A 19,105-nucleotide genomic window follows, 5' to 3' on the forward strand; every position below is an offset into this window, starting at 1 on the left:
TTGTTGAAGGATATTTTCACTGGAGGTAGAATTTCGAGTTGAAAGTTTTTTATTCTTTAAATGCTTTAAAGATGTTGCATCACTGTCTTATGGCCTTCATTGTTTCAGATGAGAAGTTGGATAGTAAAGGTATCATTGTAGTAATGAGCTGTTTTTCTCTGGCTGCTTTAAATAGTCTTCTCTTTATCTTTGATTTTCAGCAGTTTAACTGTGATATACATAGGTGTGTTTTTCATTTCTTCTGCTTGGGTTTTGCTGGGCTTCTTGAATTTGTAAATTTATATCTTTCACCAAGTTAAGAGAATGTTTGGCCACTATTTCTTGACATTTTGGAGGGCTTCTTCTCTCTTCTTGATGATTTTGGGGTTCAAGTTATATGTATGTTAGATTGCTTGATATTGTCCTATAGGTCTCTGGGACTCTTCCATTTTTTTTTCCTTTGTGTTTTTCAAACTGAATAATTTCTAGTTCTGACTTTCTTCTACCATCTCAATCTGTCCAGTAAGTGCAGTTTTAATTTCATATACATATTTTTTCAATTCTAGGATTTCCATTTGGTTCTTTTTATAGTTTTTATTTTTTTGCTTAGGTTCTCTATTTGTTCATTCATTATGTGCACATTTTCTTTTATATCTTTGAACATATTTATAATAGTTCCTTTAAATTCCTTGCATGCTAATTCCAACATCTGGGTCATTTTAGTGTTGGTCTTTATTGATTGCAACTCATTATTGGTTGTGAAATAAAATTAGAAAGTTGTGCCTATCATTAAATGATAAAAAAAGAATGAAAATAGCAATGTGCATAGTGAGCACCTTATTTTGTGAAAAAATTATTTATATATGTATATATAAACACATATGTGTTCTTAGTTGCTATGTAAAATGTATTTGTTATTGTGGTTATGGTAAAAAATGTATGAAAGCCACCAGCTAGAAGACAGATATGTCTGCTTTTAACAAGTTCCCTCAGGTGATCCTTAGTGAAAGGAAAGTCTGAGAACAGAGGTTTACACTAGAGCTTAGCATGTGTGAAAGAAATGATAATAATGGCCACCATTCATTGAGCTTTGACTTGGATAACTGAAGCCAGAGAGGCTAAGTAATCCATCTGAGATCACACACCTTGGAAGTGATGGACCTGGGATGCCAATGAGGATTATCTGACCTTAAGCCCTAACTCTGAACCACTGAGTGGAGTGGGGTCTAAGATACCAAGTCTGCAGAGAGGCAGGGAAGTCAGTTGCCCTAAGCAGTGGTTTGGTGGGGCTCTACTCTGTTAGCTGTGTGACCTCAGATTCCACAAGTTCTTTGGGCTTTGATTTTCTTCTCTGTAAAATGAGCGTCTAATGACACTTCCCCCTCAGGGTTTGGAGGGGTGTGGGCTGCATTACATGGTGGATGAGTGCTATAGGTCTCTGTGTTCTGTCTTTTTATCACACTCTTCCCTTTCCTCAAAAAAGCAAAGTAATGAAGGGAGTGTGAAGGAGATCATGGGTCCTTTTGCAGCCAAACTTGGGGAGAGAGGACCTCAAAGGCTCGGAGGAATGGAGGCCAGCTCTGGGAATGCAGGTCAGCCTCCTGCAGTTGGCACGCAAGGACAGGAGAATGCAAAAGGCCTGTTTGGGCCTGGAAAGGGCCTGTTTGGGCCTGGAAAGGGCTTCTGGGATGAGCTACAGACGACCTTTCTAAGATTTCCCTGTTCCAGTGGTCTTCATGACATCAGGGCAGTCTGCTTTTGACTTGGTTAAAGTGTATTTCCAAAGCTAGGGACTCCATTTCCTCATTGGGGTATTTTGAAGATTTGTGTTTTAAAGTACATCAGTTGTTTCAAGTGAAATGTGTTGTAGAACGAGGGCAAAGAATCATTTGATTATCTAATTTTCATGTTTACATAGCATTTGTTTTAAAGTAGTAAGAATCTAAATTCCAAATGTGGTTACAAAATCAGCCTCCACTTAAACCGGTAAGTGCATTTTAATGAAGCTTAATTTAAAAGCAGGTATTTGCATATTGAAATTTGCTTGAGCCAACTTGTAGAGTGTGATCTCCAGAGCACTGGTTTTCTAGTGTTCTGAGAATGTGGGAATTCTTTCAAATTACTTTTCATGGCCTGGAATTGTTAGCTCAATTGGTATAAGGCTTAGTAAAATGGAGAAGGTTCAAATTAAATTATGGTATAAGTTACAATACAATACCTTTCCAAGTCATTCTTAGAATGCTCTTGGGATTCTTTAGGACCCAAATGTCATATTTTGGAATAGTTTGTTAACTTTATTCTACAGCTCATCTGTATTTAAGTCAACAGGCATGAGAACTTAACATATGAGAATTTGCCAAGTCAGAAATAGATGGCTTCCATTTTCTACTGATACCTTCATCCAAAAGTCAAAGTGTATTAATACACTTATTAAAAGTTTAACAATTTCAGAGGGACTACCATAGTTATATAAAATGAGGCTGATTTGTTTATTCTAAACCTTTATTAATTGTGAAAGATAACACACAGAGAAAAGGTGCATAAAACACAAAGTATGATGAATAATTACAAAATAAATATAATTAGAAAAAAACACAAAAGCACCACCCAGATCAAAAAATAGAACATTGCTGTTATCCCCAGAACTGCTTCTCATGTGTCCCATCCAGATCACCTCTTTCTCAACCTTCCCCTACACCCCAGGTAACCATTATCCTGACTTTTATGGTAACCACTTCCTTGCTTTTTAAAGTTTTGCCTATTTTTGAACTCTATACCTAGATGGACTAATACTAAGAAACACCAACTTGGCTACCTAGCCTGCCCACATCCGTATGAACCTGGCTGGGTAACACGATTCCCATAGCTAATCAACCTCACTATGAGGCTTTGTTTTCCTAATATCAGTCCAAGAAAAGTCTTGGTCTTTTTGGCTTTAAATGACCCGCCCCATTTCTTGTCCCCCCAGTTTCATCTTCCAGAGCCTAGACTCTGTGCTGGATTAAGTTCCTCAGTTTGGCAGTACTTTTTTTCTACTCAGTACTCAGTCTTTACCAAGAGATGAAATTATTATTTTTTCTTTAACACTACAGAAAGTTTTCTTTGGTATATGTCTTTTTTGCTCAACTTTATAAGATTCATCCCTGTTGTAGGTGTAGCTGTTGTTTGCTCATGTTTACTGCTGTATCATATTCCATTATGATTATGTATATAATAATTTATCCATTCTATTATTGATGGACATGGGGTTGACTTCATTGTCGTTAAGAATTTCTTGTGCTTGTCTCCTGGTACAAATATATATGCATTTTTGTTGGATATGTACCAAGGAATGGAATAGAGGGGTCATAGGATATGTGTATCTTATACTTTAGTAAATAATTCCAAACTACTTTTCAAAGTTGTTGTGGTGGGCATTTGTGCAGTATAGTTTTTTAAAAAATGTGGTCAGTATAGAAAAATAAATAATAAAATAAGTCATTCTTCAATATGCATCTGTTAAATTTTGTCATTAAAAACGGTCTATGAAAAAAAACAAAAACAAAAAAAATAGTCTATGAGATCAGTATAGGTGAGCTCAGGTTCAAGTAAAGTGGTCCACTTTCATGATCGTTCCTGTTCCAGGCACTTCTGGATACCGCTGATAACATGGTGGCCCTCCAAGGGAGACTAGTATACTTGTAGATTGGTAAGACACTGGTAGCTACCCAGGTGGGCGTCTTGGAGTAGGTAGGACAAGATAGATCTAAGGGTTCTTTTCACAGGTCCTGTGTTCCACCCAAAGCAAGAGTCCCCTTTGAGGGCAGCTTTTTTTACTAGCTGCTTTCTGCAGAGTTGTAATCCCTCCTGTGATATGCTTTTTGCTCTAAGTGTATTCTCTTACCATCTGATATTCTGGTTACGAGGGAGGGCCTTGTTTAAGTTCCCTCCCGAAAATTATATGGCTTGTTGATTTGCAAATGGCTAAATCAAGAATGAGTTAGGGAAGTGGTTTATCACTTTTTTTTTTAGCATGACAACCTATTAAATGTTTTTTTTTATTGTGGACTTTTCTAAACATACACAAACGTATAAAGAATGGTATCTTATGTATCCACCTCCAAGCTTTGATAATTATCATTTTATGGCCAATCTTGCTTACATCTCTCTTACTCCCCTTCCCACTGGATTATTTGGAAGGAAGTCCAACATATTAAATGATTTTATCCATAAATACTTTAGCCTGTATCCCTAAAAGGTAAGGATTGTTTAAAAAAACACAACCACAATACCATTATTACACTTAAATAAAAGTAGCAATTCTTTTTTTTTTTTTTTTAAACATCTTTATTGGAGTATAATTGCTTTACAATGATGTGTTAGTCTCTGCTGTATAACAAAGTGAATCAGCTATATATATACATATATCCCCATATGTCCTCCCTCTTGCGTCTCCCTCCTACCCTCCCTATCCCACCCCTCTAGGTGGTCACAAAGAACGAGCTGATCTCCCTGTGCTATGTGGCTGCTTCCCACTAGCTATCTATTTTACATTTGGTAGTGTATATATGTCCATGCCACTCTCTCACTTTGTCCCACTTACCCTTCCCCCTCCCCGTGTCCTCAAGTCCATTCTCTACGTCTGCGTCTTTATTCCTGTCCTGCCCCTAGGTTCTTCAGAACCATTTTTTTTTTTTTTTTTTAGATTCCATATATATGTGTTAGCATACAGTATTTGTTTTTCTCTTTAGTAACAATTCTTTAATATCATCAAATATCTTCTCAGGATCCAAATTTCCCCAGTTGTCTCATGAGTGCTTTGTTATGGTTGGTTTGTTAGAATCAGGGTCTTATGAGGTAGACACATTGCATTTGGTTTCTAGGTCTTCTAAGTCTCTTATTTCCTATTTTCTTTGCCCTCTTTCTTTTCTTGCCATTGAGTTGTTGATTAAACGGCGTCGTTTGTCCAGTAGAGTTTTTCTATCTTAGATATTTATAATTTTATTCCTGTGGAGATGCAAATTTTATTTCTGTGGTGATAAAGGCCGTTTTAAACCATATAATAGTAGTTGTAATTTTAGTATCTTTTAAGAAAATGCATATTGATAAAAGGCTACTAAAAATTCAGTAACACTTGCAAATTAATTTGTTTTTTTCGTGCATGGGCAAAACAGTTGAAAAATTGTAAATCAGTGAGTTCTCAAACTTTGTGGTCAGGACTCCTTTACTATTGAGGAGCCATAATAAAAGTCTCTTGTTTGTTTATTGATATCTTGTATTAGAAATTAAAACTGAACAATTAAAATATTTATTTGTTAATTCATTTTTAAAAATAATAAATCTGTTAGATGTTAACAAATAATACATTTGTGAGAAAAATGACAGTGTTTTCTAAAACAAAAAAAATTAGCAAGAAGAGTGATATTGTTTTACATCTTCATAAATCTCTTTAATGTCTTGCTTGATAGAAGCCAGTTGGATTCTTATATCTACTTTGGCATTCCGTCTGTTACAATATTACACACGGAGTTGCCTCTGGAAATTTTGCTGTATATTTTTGAGAGATTGACAGTGAAAAGGGCAAATAAAGTGTTAGTTTTATTATGAAAACAATTTTGACCTCATGGAGCCTCTGAAAGTGTCTAGGGACCCCCATGGGCTCCTGGACCACACTCTGAGAATTGCTGTAGAATATTGATGTGTGGAAGACATTATTATCATTAGTAGTATGTAGACAATGCTTAGGGAAGGTGTGTATTTGAGCATCCCTTGCAAATACTTCTCAGCTCCCCCTCTCTCCCAGATCTCCACGATTTCTTTCTCCTTGCCCCAAGTTTGGGACTGGCAATACAAAAATATTCTATAGATGTGGTGATGGCATTTTAATTATGTTCTATGTTCTTTTAACAAAGTGTTTACAATTTCTCCACATACTACCCACCCCTCAATTCCATAGCAAGCTCCATAATTTTTTCCTGAGAGTGCAAATGAAGTAGTGGAGCAGAAATGTACAAATGTGGAAGAAGCTGGAAACATGGGTTCTAGTCCCAGGCCTGTTTCCAGAGAGCTGGGTGACCTTGGGCAAGCCATTTACCCTCACTGAGCCTCTGTTGCTTTAGCTATAAAATATAGGAGTTGGAGCAGGTTATTTTAAGGTCTTTTCTGGGTCCCAAATCCAATAAATGCTACTATGGCTCATAAGTTAAGTCCATCCTGATGTTTCCTTTAGCTCAGGGATGTAACATTGGCCTAATACACAGAGGAACCCACAGCAACATGAGAAAAGGGGATTAGGACCCTATTTGGTGAGTCAGAGGGAGAGCGAGGATTGAATATGCTGAGACAGACTCAGAATGGAAGAGTAACAAGGTGTAGGAGTTCCTTGTTAAGGAGTTTTGCAAGATTTCCCACACCAAGAGGTACCTGGCTCTGGGTTTGATTTAGGGTGGGGGAAACATTGGCTCGGTTGTGTGAGAGTTAGATAAAAAGATAGTTGGGAGTGTAGACTGGGAGATTGACTGGTTTGCATATGAAAGGTGTGTTCTTTGGCAAGTTGTTATTACCTTTAGGAATTAGCAAACTCTGGGAGGGGCAGTCTATCTCTGGGTCTGTAAGGGCCCCAGAGTATCAAGAATACAGAAAATAAGAAAATATAGTTAACATAATTGGCTCTGTGATGAATGGATGCCAAATAGACAAATACAGAATCTAAGGAAACACAGACCACTACAAAAGCAGCAAATTAATTGAATTTATGTATTTATTGGAATGCTGATTTTTACCATTAAAAAATAGAAATCTTGAGTTTGAACTAGTTTAAAAATTAATAATAAAAGGTATAGAAACTCAATAAAAATTTAAAACCTGTATAAAAGTATATAATGTGAAAAGTAAAAAGATTTTTCCACACCTATTCCTAATCCCATTTCTCAATTAACTGCTAATTAACATTTTTTCTAAGATGCTTTTCTTTGTAGGTGTATCCATCTCACTTAGGGTAAAAGCAGTGTTCTCACAATGTCTACAAGGCCCTGTTACTCCTGCTTGCTCAGTCCCTTCTCCCCTACCGGCTGTAACCCTCCAGGCAGGCTCCTGCCTCACAGCCTTTGCTTCTACTATTTCCCTGGCTCTTCCTCAGGACAGCAGCCTGACTTCCTCCCTCACTTCCCTCCATTCTTTACTCAAATACACCTCCTAGAGGTCTAGACTAGATAGTGGATAGTGGTGTCAAAAATCGCAACCACCCCACACTTCTGTCCCCCTTCTCTGATTTCTTTTTATCCTTAGCACTTTGTACATGGTACCTATACCTTTTGTTTATTTCTCTTGTTTATTATGCATCTTCCCCACTGGAATGTAAGTTCTGTATGGGCAGAGATTTTTGTGTAGTGCCTGATACACAGAAGATGCTCAATAAATATTTCCTGAATGAATGGATGAATATCAAGCACAATTATACAATATATATTTATTTGTATAATTTTTTTTTTTTTTTTTTTTTACTGAGTGGGATCACATTATATATATGATCTCCAGCTTGTTTTTTTTTTGCCCAGCAAGGAACCTCGGACATTTTTCTATGTTAGTACATCTGGATGCAGTTCATTCTTTAAAGTAGCTGCATAGTATTCCAGAGTACAGATAAACCCTAATCTATTTAACCAGTCATTTACTGATGGTTATTAGGATGTTGAGAATTTCACCATTTCCTGCAATAACAACAAGTCAAGGAAAAGAATGCAGATCATTCAGGTTCAGGGTATGGGACTTGTTCTAGAACTGAGTAGGAGACTATTGGTCATTTTCTGACTTTCTTGTGCTATAATTTTTATTTTTCTTTAATCCTTGCTACTCAGTTGGGCAAAAGGTTGCTCCATTGAGGTATGGGCAGAGATGGATGTTGAAACCATCACAGGTACTTAACAATAATTCTATGTTAATAGTTACTAGAGCCAAGGGCAGACCTCTGTGCAGACAGGCTGTAAGCATATGGTGGGAGGCCTGTAGCCCGCGGAGGTCTGTGGTGGGGAAATGGAGGGGAGGATCCCTTCATTTCCTTTGACCTAAGTCACCCCATTTATCCATACCTGCATCTTGTCTTATATGCCCCTTGCTGACTTGTCCATTCATCTACCATGTCCCTTCAAAACTAATACCTGACACTCCATGTGCTGGCCAATTTCTCTTCTCTGCAGTCATATCTTTCTTCTGTTTTCTATTCATTTAAACCACACTTCTCAGTCGTTTCCTCTGTAGAGCATAGTCACGTACTCTCTTTCCCCATTGAAATCTGCCCAGTCTCTGACATCTTCCATACAAAAGTTCAAGCCTCATCTCTCAGTGATGCTTAATGATATGGCCTTCATCTTGCCTTTCATTTCCTCCCTGGCCCTGGACCAGACCATCTGTTCCTTCCTAGCATCTCTGTTGCTTTAATCTGTTTCTGCCTCTGATCTCTGCTTGTTACACCTGCAAGCCCAGCCCATGTAATATGCTCTTCCTCGCAAACCTTCAGAAACCTCATCTGCTTCCCTGACTGATTCCAGCCTTCCAGGCTTCCCTGAGCGATTCTGCAGGCTACTTGAGCTGTGTTCTCTTGGGGACTGGGTGTTTATTCTCCATGCTCTATCCCTTTTAGCTCTTTTGAATGTTCCCAGTTTGGCTTAATTAGGGTGCTGTGGGATCATACTTGGCCTTCCATTGTGGAGGAGACTAGGCAGGGGCACAGGAATGATAGGAAGGGCTTGTAAGATGGGCTGCCAAGCCTGGTGTCACTGAGTTCCTGGCACCCCCCAACTCCTCTAAGGTGCCACTGGGGGGAGAGGTCACTATTTTCAGGAGGGAGGGGCAGTTGGGTTTTAGAAAATACTACTGGGTTATAGAAGAGATTTATTTTTACTATAAGTTAGTGGTTCTTAGTGGTTTGTTTTTTTTCCCCCAATAGTGGGCCTCTTGACGATAGCCATGAACCCTCCTTCCAGAAAAACGCACATACACACAAATTTTTGAAGGAGCTTCCAAGATGTACCGGGAGCCCCTGAAGGCCACTAAAGATTCCATGGTCCCAGGTTAGACCCCACTTCCCTAGATCATGTTTCATACTTGTTCTTTGCTGTCGTATTCCCCCTACCCCCTCGACCTGTCCATTGGTTGTGGCTGGAAAGCATTGTCTTAACAAGATAATAAAATAGACACAAAATGACTCTGATGGCATCTTTTGCTTTTTTTCCCCCTTATTTTTAAAGCAAGTTTTGCTTCTCTTTGGAAATGTTCTATATTGGGATTTAAAGAATTAGATAGAGTTCTTTCCCTGTACTGTGCACAAATTTAGGATTACAAGGTTCTGTCTTGTATCTTAGTTATTTGTATTGCAGTATAGGTTGGCGGGAATTCCCCTCTAAGCTGCACTGGGGATTCTTCAACACTGGTTCTTTGCTTCCTTTCTCACACAACTCTTTTTAGGACTGGTGGACTGACTAGTAACAAAGGGAATAACAGAGCAGTGGGATAGCCTAGGTGTTAGGAGCATGGTTCCGCATAGGCAGGCTGATTTGAGTTAGGTCACTCAAGGATCTTAAACTGGTGACTCAAAGGCCAGAGAAACCAGTGGGTCATTTTTGTTTTGCCTGCTTAGCGTTTGCTAAAGCAAAGTTATCTTAATCTCAGTAAAAGGCATTATCTTGATCTCAATAAAAGGAATGTGTAATTATTTGTCTTATACTGACCTTGTTAAAGTGTTATGTCAGTTGCTTGACCTGAGGCAATTGAGTTTAGGATTTAGTTTCCCCATCTGTAAAATGGGCATAATGCCTGTCTCAAAGCACTAAATGACTTATGAATGTAAGAACTAAATGAGTTAGCCTGTAAATTCTGAACAAATTGTACATCTGATTATTAATAATAATCCACAGTGATAAATGCCTTAAGAAGTGCTGGAAGTGTGGGGATGGGGGAATAGGGGCAGATGGAGCTGAGAGATGTTGAGTCAATTTGAGAATAAAACTAGGCGTGTTTGCTGGGAAAGTCACATAAAGTGGGAGAGCACAATTTGGTCCAGAAAGCTGCAGAACAGCAGCCTGGAGTTGCTGGCACACAGCTCAGAGAAGTCAATGCCCAGGGTTCCGCTAGAATGGCAGTGTGTGGATTCCACTGCTGTTTCTTGCAGGGGAAGTGAAGGCCTCTGCCCAGGCCTCTTTCCTGTCGACTCTCTCACCCTCAGGCCTTCTGTTCTTCCCACAGCTGCCTTCTTCCGCTGCCCACAGATTTCACAGCCGTTTCCAGACACAGGAATGCTTTTGATGCGGCAACATCCTCCACAGCCCTGGAAGGTAGGCCTGAGGTGCCATGGCCGCATCCTGGGTGTCCGAAGCTCATTTTAATCAGCAGCTGGGAAGCTCCCTAGGACTTTCATGAGCTGACCGCCGTGGCCTGGTTCAGCACTGACCTCTCACTGACTTGGGCTCTGTTGTTGTCTGTAGGAAGGGAAAGGGTATGTCAGGAGAGCACTTGATGGGGCAAGGTGGGCAGACTCTGCCTCCTGACTTTGGGTGGCAGGCTGTGGGTCTCAGCTGCATTATTAAGGAGCGCCGACTGCCATCAGATCTGGAGAGCCTGAGGGTGGGACTGAGGTTGGATTGGGGACAGAGAGTAAAACTTTCAGTGTTGGCATGAGCTCAGAGGTTAGGATTGCAGATCCTGGGTTCAAATCTCAGCTTTGCTGTTTACAAGCTATGTGACCTTGGGAAAGTCACCTAATCCCCTGGAGCCTCAGTTTTGTCATCTGTAAAAGGGGGATAATAATAGTACCTACTTCAGAGGATTGCTATAAAGACTGAATGTGTGTGTGTGTGTGTGTGTGTGTGTGTGCGCGTGTGTGTGCATGTGCTAGCTTACAAGCGTTAGCTACAATGATTTATTATTAGTGTGATACCAGGGCTTGGATTTCTGGGCTGGGCATTAGGGGTGGGCACTGGTCGGGGCTGGGGACTGGAATGAAGCTAAACATGAATGAATGAATGAAACATAGCATTGGGGACAAACATTAGAAAAGTTGGGGTTAGGGTTGGCTGTGGAATATAACTTGGGCCAGCACATTTGCTGCAGACTTTCATCAAGGGGTGAGAGATGGAAGCCGGGGATGGGGGCAAAGGCAGCCTTCCCTACCCCCAATCCATGAGCATCAGTATGGACACATATATATATACTCTTGCCTCTCCTACTAGACCAGGGAGCCTGTAGCCCTGCAAGAGGCTAAGAAGGGGGAAGGAAGGTTCTAAGTTATTTGAACATAGCTTGAGAGTGATGGTGGCAGTAGAGCCAGTGCCAAAGGCTGGCTGAAGGGGAGATAAAACTGCTGTTATCATCCATCTCCCAGGTCTCTTCCCCATAATGACTCTCCTGCTGCCATAGTTGGGAAAACCCAAGAGAAGTCTTGGAGGTAGTCTTGAGTGCCCAGGACAGTGGAGATGACACCAAGCTTCCCCTGTGGTTGCTCTGACAGCAGCAAAGCTTGGACAGTGGGCTGGGGAGGATGGGATTCCCTGGAGAAGACCTCCTTGCCTAGGTGGTGCATCAGGTCCATACACTTAGGTGCTGGTGCCATTGCACCTGACGGTGTATTGCCCTGTATTTGTGACCGTGGCCTTCAACACCTGGAGGCAGCTAGTGTTAGAGCTTGGTTCTGAAAAGGAGGAGATGTGTGCAGGAGATGGAGAAGGTCTGAGACCAGAGAAGGGCAGAGTCTCTCCATGAGCTCCAAAATGGTTTCCAGTTTCAGCCTGCTTTGAATTAAGTAGAGGGGATGGAAAAAGAATTTGCTCAAGCGTGGATGGGTGGTTGGACCAACGAAAAGAGCCAGAGTCCACCAGAGTCATTGTTTGGGGCAGGAGCAGAAGTAATTCGTTTTATATTGTTTCAATATGCTGTTCAATTTTGTACTGATTAGGACAAACACACAGTTAATATCTGCTTATTCATATGGCGCTGCCAGGACTCACCATGGGAATGTGCGTGTTTATGCCAAGGGTGCCAATTCTTGATGTTCTCAGAGCTGCAGGAACTGCCTTAGCCACGAGTGCTGTGGATGTGCTGGAGCCCTTGAGGCACCAGCGTTGCTCCACCGCCCTCCACAGCCCCTGAATCCCTGAGGTGGCATAGCTTGGACATGCTACATCTGCTGTGTGTGTGTGTGTGTGTGTGTTTAACAGAGGCAAAGGGATGCCCTCACATTGTGGTTTAGGGGCAGAAAGGAGACTTCTTTGAGAGCTAACCACCCTGGTGTTATTAAGACTTAGATTGTTATATTAGGCTTATTTTAAGTTGTCTGTAATAAGAGTAAAGTGAAAGGAAGTGAGCACATGGGAGGTTGCTGGGCTCCAGTTGTGAAAATCAGAATGAGGAGACACCAGAGGCCGCCTCATTAGAACCATGAATGGGTGATAGAACACACACCATTACCATTATTATTTGATGTCCTTCCCAGTTTGTCACTAGTGCAATTAAAGATGAAACAGAAACAAGATTTAGATTGTTGGAAAGGAAAAGACGAAATGTTATTATTTGCAGATGATATGATTTTATACCTAGCCTACTAAGGGAATCAAGCAAAATGAACCCCCAGCTAATGGATTTAATAAGAGAGTTTAGTGCGCTGGCTGCAAGCAGGATAGACATACTCAAATCGAAAGTTTTCCCACATGCCAGCATTGGTGGGCTATAAAATATAATGAGAGAAAGAGAGATTGCATTTTTAAAAACACATAAAACTCACAAAATACCCAGGAATAAGCTTAGTGAGAAATGTGTTCTGGGATCTACATAAAGAAAACTTAAAAATCTCCTGAAAATAAAGATGTGAATAAATAGAGAACCATATCACATTTTTTCCTTATTACAAATGTTATATTTATATCTTCTTTATTGCATTTCACTATATGCTACGGGTTGGGGATTCAATGGTGAAAAACACAGATACCTTTATGGAGTTTACATTTGAGAGGAAGAGATGATAAAATAATAAACAAAACAAATTATTTACATGAATACAGCTCACAATAAAGATCGAGAGACATGGCCTTTCTCTTTGACTTCTGTGAGCGAGCTCCCTGACAGGCCCCTATTAGCTCTCTGAAGTACCCAAACATTTTTTTTTTTTAACTACAAATACACTGACTATAGCAAATTTGTTGAATAAGCAACAGATGACAAATCTAATTTAACTAAGAAAATATGCAGACGGGTCACTATAAACCACCTCAGCTCTCAGTTGTGGCCAGAGCTCACTGAGTACTGGGTTCTTTCCTTTAAAAGGAAATCTTTTTTCTTTTCTTTTACTTTGTTTAAATGCATTCTTGTGGGAATTCCTTGGCGGTGCAGTGGTTAGGACTCTGCGATTTCACTACTGAGAGGGTGCTGGTTCAATCCCTGATCAGGGAACTAAGATCCTGCAAGCAGTGCGGAGTGGCAAAAAACCAAACCAAAACAAAACAAACTTGCCTATGTCACATGAAAGACAGGAGGGCTTGATTTAGCCTGTGGCCCTGAGAGGTAGGGCAGGCCCACTTCTGGCTTTCACGGTATCCAATCTGAACTCTATTAGCTAATCATAAGGAGGTAGTGGCTTCTTCACTCTGGAGACTATCACAGTTTTGTGGACCGCTGCTTGGCTTGAATGGTTAACCAGGGAAGGATGCTGTTTAAATAGTTTCGCATCATTATTTATTATAAAAATGAACAGGATAGAAAATACCATTGAAGCATAGGGTGGTGAACTGAATGTGGAGAAAGACCCAGTTTCCAGTATGATATTTTCTAAAATTTTTTCTTCTCCATTTATTGCCGATCTCTTATACTTTTCATCTTCTTCATCTACCCTGGTCACACCCTGGATGAAAGTTTACTGATTTCCTTTGCAATTTCTGCCCAGATCTTCCATCATCTTCTATCCTTTGGCCCTGTCAGAATTTTCCAAGGGGGCCTATAGCTGACAGATAATGTTCAACTTTAGAGAATAAAGAAAGCCGATAACCATATTCCACACAGAGTGTCCTCCTTTGATGCTCTCTTTATATAGCATGCTAAGTACATATGGAATTAATTTCTTTCTGAGGCTTACAAGTTGCCAACTGACACATTTGTTTCCAGAAGGAAGGTGAGTATAGGCCAGGTGCGGAGGTAGGTTAGTTTTTGTTTGTTTGTTTTTAAAATTTTTATTGGAGTATGGTTGATTTACAATGTTGTGTTAGTTTCAGGTGTACAGCAAAGTGGATCAGTTATACATATACATATACATATATCCACTCTTTTTTAGATTCTTTTCCCATATAGGCCATTACAGAGTATTGAGTAGAGTTCCCTGTGCCATACAGTAGGTCCTTATTTGTTATCTATTTTATATATAGTAGTGTGTGTGTGTCAATCCCAGTCTTCCAATTTATCCCTCCCCCCCTTTACCCCCGGTAACCATAAGTTTGTTTTCTACATCTGTGACTCTATTTCGTTTTGTAGCTAATTTCATTTGTACCCATTTTTTAGATTCCACATATAAGTGATATCATATGATATTTGTCTTTGTCTGACTTACTTCACTCAGTATGACAGTCTCTAGGTCCATCCATGTTGCTGCAAATGGCATCATTTTGTTCTTTACTTATGGCTGAATAATATTCCATTGTATATATGTACCACATTTTCTTTATCCATTCCTCTGTTGATGGACACTTAGGTTGCGTCGATGTCCTGGCTGTTGTAAATAGTGCTGCAATGAAAATGTTTCCGTTTTGAGAAGAGCTGAGGGTGCTACTTCACCATGGCAGCAGCCAAGAATTTGAGGACTGTTCTCAAGGAGGAGACTTAGCCCTAGCTTTGCCTTCTGGGCCAGGGAAGCAGGGACTTGAATGATAAACTGTGAGAGCTTGAAGAGGACTTTAAAAACATTCATTCCAATCACTCTTTTAAACTAATGAAGAAACAGAAGCCCTGAGAGGTGAAATGACTTTCCCAAGGAGATTCCCAATTTTTAGCCCAGTAGTGTTCCCAACATACCTTGGCATCTGTTATAAACTTTGGAAGCCACTGTTGGAATCGACTAGTGATCTGAGCAGAGGGCTGTGGGCGTGGCCCCCTCTTGCTACAGGGCAATGAGGAAGTCATATGGTATCTTTTCTTCCAGAGACTGGGAGAATGATTCATCTTTAAGTCACAAAGAGACAGTTAACAGATTCCTAAAGCTGCACACATCCATGAGAAAATGACAAACACGTGAGGTGCTGAAGCAGAAAAATGCTCAGTGACACAGCTGTGAAGAGGGAAAGCCTGTACCCTTTTGGGCAGTGGAAACCATGCTTTGCTTGGAACAGGTGTGAGTTCAGCTTCAAGTGCTTCAGGAGGGTCAGATTAGAAGGCATTTGAAACAAAAGATAATTTACAAGGACATGGAGAATGCTTTACTGTTCAAGATCATGAAGAAACTAAAAAAACACACAATTGAGATCATGTTCAAGTCTCCACCCCCTACATTTTAGTTGAAAATTTTCAAATCTACAGGAAAGTTGAAAGGATAATAAAATTAACATCTATACATCCTTTGCTTAGATTGACCAATTGTTAACATTTGGAAGTTGCAGATATTGTGACCCTTGACTTTAGCAAGCATCTCTTGAGAATAATGACCCTTCCCCTATGTAACCATAATACCATGATCATACCTGAGAAAATTAGCAATAATTCTGATGTATAATTTGTATTCAGTTTCTCCCCAAATGTCTTTTTTTATTATTTATTATTTAAAAAAATTTTTGGCCGCGCTGCACAGCTTGTGGGATCTTAGTTCCCTGACCAGGGATCCAACCCGTGCCCCCCACAAAGGAAGCGCAGAGTCCTAAACACTGGACCACCAGGGAATTCCCCCAAATGTCTTTTTATGACTATTTTTTCAGTCTGGGATCCAATCAAGATTCATGAATTATGTTTAGTTGTTATGTCTTCAGTCTCATTTAATATAGAATAACTGCCCCCTCCCTTTTTGATGACACTGGTTTTTTGAAGAGACCAAGCCAGTTCCCTTGTAGAATGTATCACATTCGGCATTGGTCTGATTGTTTTTTCTTGATTACTTTTAGGGAAACATTTTTGGAAAAAATGTTACATAGGTGAGATTGTGTGTCTCTTTTTGCATCACACCAGGAAGCATATAATATGCTGCTAAGTGTGGTCATTCAATTAGTGATCCACCAGTTAGTGAGGTGTCCCCCATATTCCTACATTTCTCCCTTTATAATTAGTAAGTCCTCTGTGCAGTGATACTTTGAGTCCGTGTGAATATACTGTTTCCCCTACATTTTTTGCATCCATTGCCTAAATTAATAATTACATCACAGGTTGCAAAATGGTCATTTTCTAATCCTATCATTCCTTCTATATTTATTAGTTGACATTCTTCTATGAGGAAAATCTCTCTTTCTCCTTCTCTCTTTTGAGTATCACCATGGAGCATGGATTATTACTATTTTTTACAAACAATCCATTATTATCATTACTCCATTTCCATTTGCTGCTCAAGTTGTTCCAAATTTGGGTAGCAGGAACCCTTTCAAGCTGCATCCTATAACCTCCTGTGACCTTTTGACATGTCCTGGTTAGTCTTTGAATACTTCCTTGCTTTCTGGCGCAACAAAATATCCCGGGTTCACTTGTATTTTCCCTATCCTAGACTTGGAATCAGTATTTTATCAAAGGATTCTTATGGAGAATGACATTTAAGCCATGGCCCAAGAACCAAGCTCATTGGTACTGTGGCACATTCACATTAAAATGAAATCAACTTACGACAAATTTTAGTTATGTATTTTCTGTTATATATAAATAGTTAAATTTCCTGATCTCAAAATTAGATAAGTCAGGAGTTAATAACCAGGATCAGTAATAAGAATTCTTGAAGAAGTCCTAAGTGTTAAAAAAACCCCGAGTACTGTATATTTGAGGGAAACTGTATTAGTTTCCTGTGGATGCTGTAACAAAGTGCCACAAACTAGGTGGCTTAAAATAACATAAATTTATAGCCTCATGGTTCTGGAGGCTAGAAGTCTGAAATCAAGGTGTTGGCAGGGCTGTCTGAAACCTGCAGTGGAGAACCCTTGCTTGCCTCTTCTAGCTTCTGAGTGTTTACTGGCAATCCTTGCTGTTCCTTGGCTTCTAAATGCATCACTGCAATTTCTGCCACCATTGTCACATGGCCATCTTTTTCCTGCATGTCTCTGTCTTTGTGACTCTTCTTTCGTATAAGGACATCAGTCATATTGGATTAAAGACCCACTCTCCTCTAGTATGACCTCACCTTAAAACTTGATGACACCTGCAAAGACCCTGTTTCCAAATTAGGTTACTTTCACAGGTACCAGAGGTTAGGACTTCAACATATCTTTTTTGGGGGATCCAATCCTACCTATAATATACACCATAATCCAGGAGTTAAATGTTCAATGAAGTGTTTAGCTAGAGTAAGGAAACATCAGTTTATAGAAAAGCACTTCCTTGCTTTCTGGTGCAACAAAATATCCCAGGTTCACTTGTATTTTCCCTATCCTAGACTTGGAATCAGTATTTTATCAAAGGATTCTTATGGAGAATGACATTTTAGCCATCACTCCTGTAAGTTCTGACAACAGCTCTCTAAATTGAATGAAAAAAATACATAAGAAATATTTATAGTATTTATTGTAATCAGTTTTATTTTATATATTGGTTAGATAAAAGAGATAGGAGAAAGAGAGAGGTGGAAGACAATGAGAGACATACTGAGAGGACAGAGAGAGCACTTTAGACAACAGGGGATAAGAGAATGAGGGGCCATGAGAGAGGGATAAGTAGAGGGGGTTAAACAGGGAGAAAGCAGGAGAAAGAGATCTTTTGCCCATTCGGCTGGATTCACGCTGTGTGACTTCACAGTCCATCCTGACTTTTAAGCTAATACCACATTTTTGACTTGTGCTTCTTTATTAATGAGGCTGAATATTAGTCTCTTTTACTCCTTGGCATGGATAGGGTGGGGACTGTGTGAAGTGTGTACCCTTTTGGCTTGAGGTGCATCTTACCTGAGAGGTAGGGGCCGTGAGTAACACCAGGACCAGAGTTTGGGGGCCAGATCTGTGCCTGGGTGAGGCCAGTGTCTAAGTTACCAAATCCAAGGGGTCAGCCTTAAACTGGACATGAGTGTGACCTGAGGAGCTAGTCCAAAGTCTGGTCGCCGAATTTGGTAGGAATTATGGCGGGAACCAGAGCTTGTAGCTAGGAATGGGTACTTAGCCAATACATAAGAGTGTGGCAAAGGGTAGGCAGGGGTACCAGTCCCCATGTGCCAGAGCAGATACAAGGAAGGTTCAACTTTGTGTGTCTTCCTTTGGGACCTCTCATCTGCCAGCCCCTTTAGCATCTGTCTGATGGAAGTTGGGGGAGTGGCACCTCGAGGACGTGCTAGTGTGAAGGCCTCAGCATTTGTGGGATACAGGCCTCCCTTGTCTCTTTCAGCAGAACCAGGTCCTGAACCCAAGGGCCTGACCTGACTTTAGTGACCACTCACCTCCTGTATTGCAGCGTCCGGACTTCTCCAAGAAGCTTGATAAACAATTACATGTTCCTGGTAGTGTTAGGGTCACTGGAGATCTATGGGGGACAAGGCAGACCAGGGCCGTGCTCTCCTGGGGCTGACATTCTAGTGCACATAACTCCTAAGCCTGAAGCTGAGCCCTACTCTACTATATGGGGGTAAAGTTACCACAAGGGCTCATTCAGTTGTGTTGTGCTTTGCTTTTCTTGTTTAGCGCAGTATTCTTTTAGGTGAAAGTTTCTAATAGTAAATGATTAAAATCATAACTACAGACTAGTCCCAGACACAATCCTTTGCTTTTGTGACCTTTTACCATAGACAAAATGAGAATAGAGTTATGAAAATATAATTATATTTTTAATATTATTCTATAACAAAAATGTTTTCTTGGCATCACTTATTACACATTAATACCAGGTTTGTTCATATGCTATACAAGGTTTTTAAAAAATTGAGGTAAAATCCACATAGCACAAGTAACCACTTAAAATTAACCATTTAAAAGTGAACAATTCAGTGGCACTTAGTATATTCACAGTGTTGTGC

The 19,105-nt window shown here is 40.1% G+C and overlaps 1 long non-coding RNA gene across 2 annotated transcripts in view; it reads left to right on the forward strand.

The window, feature by feature from the left end:
- Positions 1–19,105, forward strand: part of LOC133098818 (uncharacterized) — a 110,008-nt gene that overhangs the window by 7,419 nt on the left and 83,484 nt on the right. For both annotated transcript variants that reach the window (XR_009702253.1, XR_009702249.1), the window contains exon 2: positions 10,198–10,286. This is a non-coding gene — a long non-coding RNA (uncharacterized LOC133098818). The remainder of the gene's footprint in view (positions 1–10,197; positions 10,287–19,105) is intronic.

Source organism: Eubalaena glacialis, chromosome 1 (assembly GCF_028564815.1).
Source record: "Eubalaena glacialis isolate mEubGla1 chromosome 1, mEubGla1.1.hap2.+ XY, whole genome shotgun sequence".
NCBI classification, from domain to species: domain Eukaryota; kingdom Metazoa; phylum Chordata; class Mammalia; order Artiodactyla; family Balaenidae; genus Eubalaena; species Eubalaena glacialis.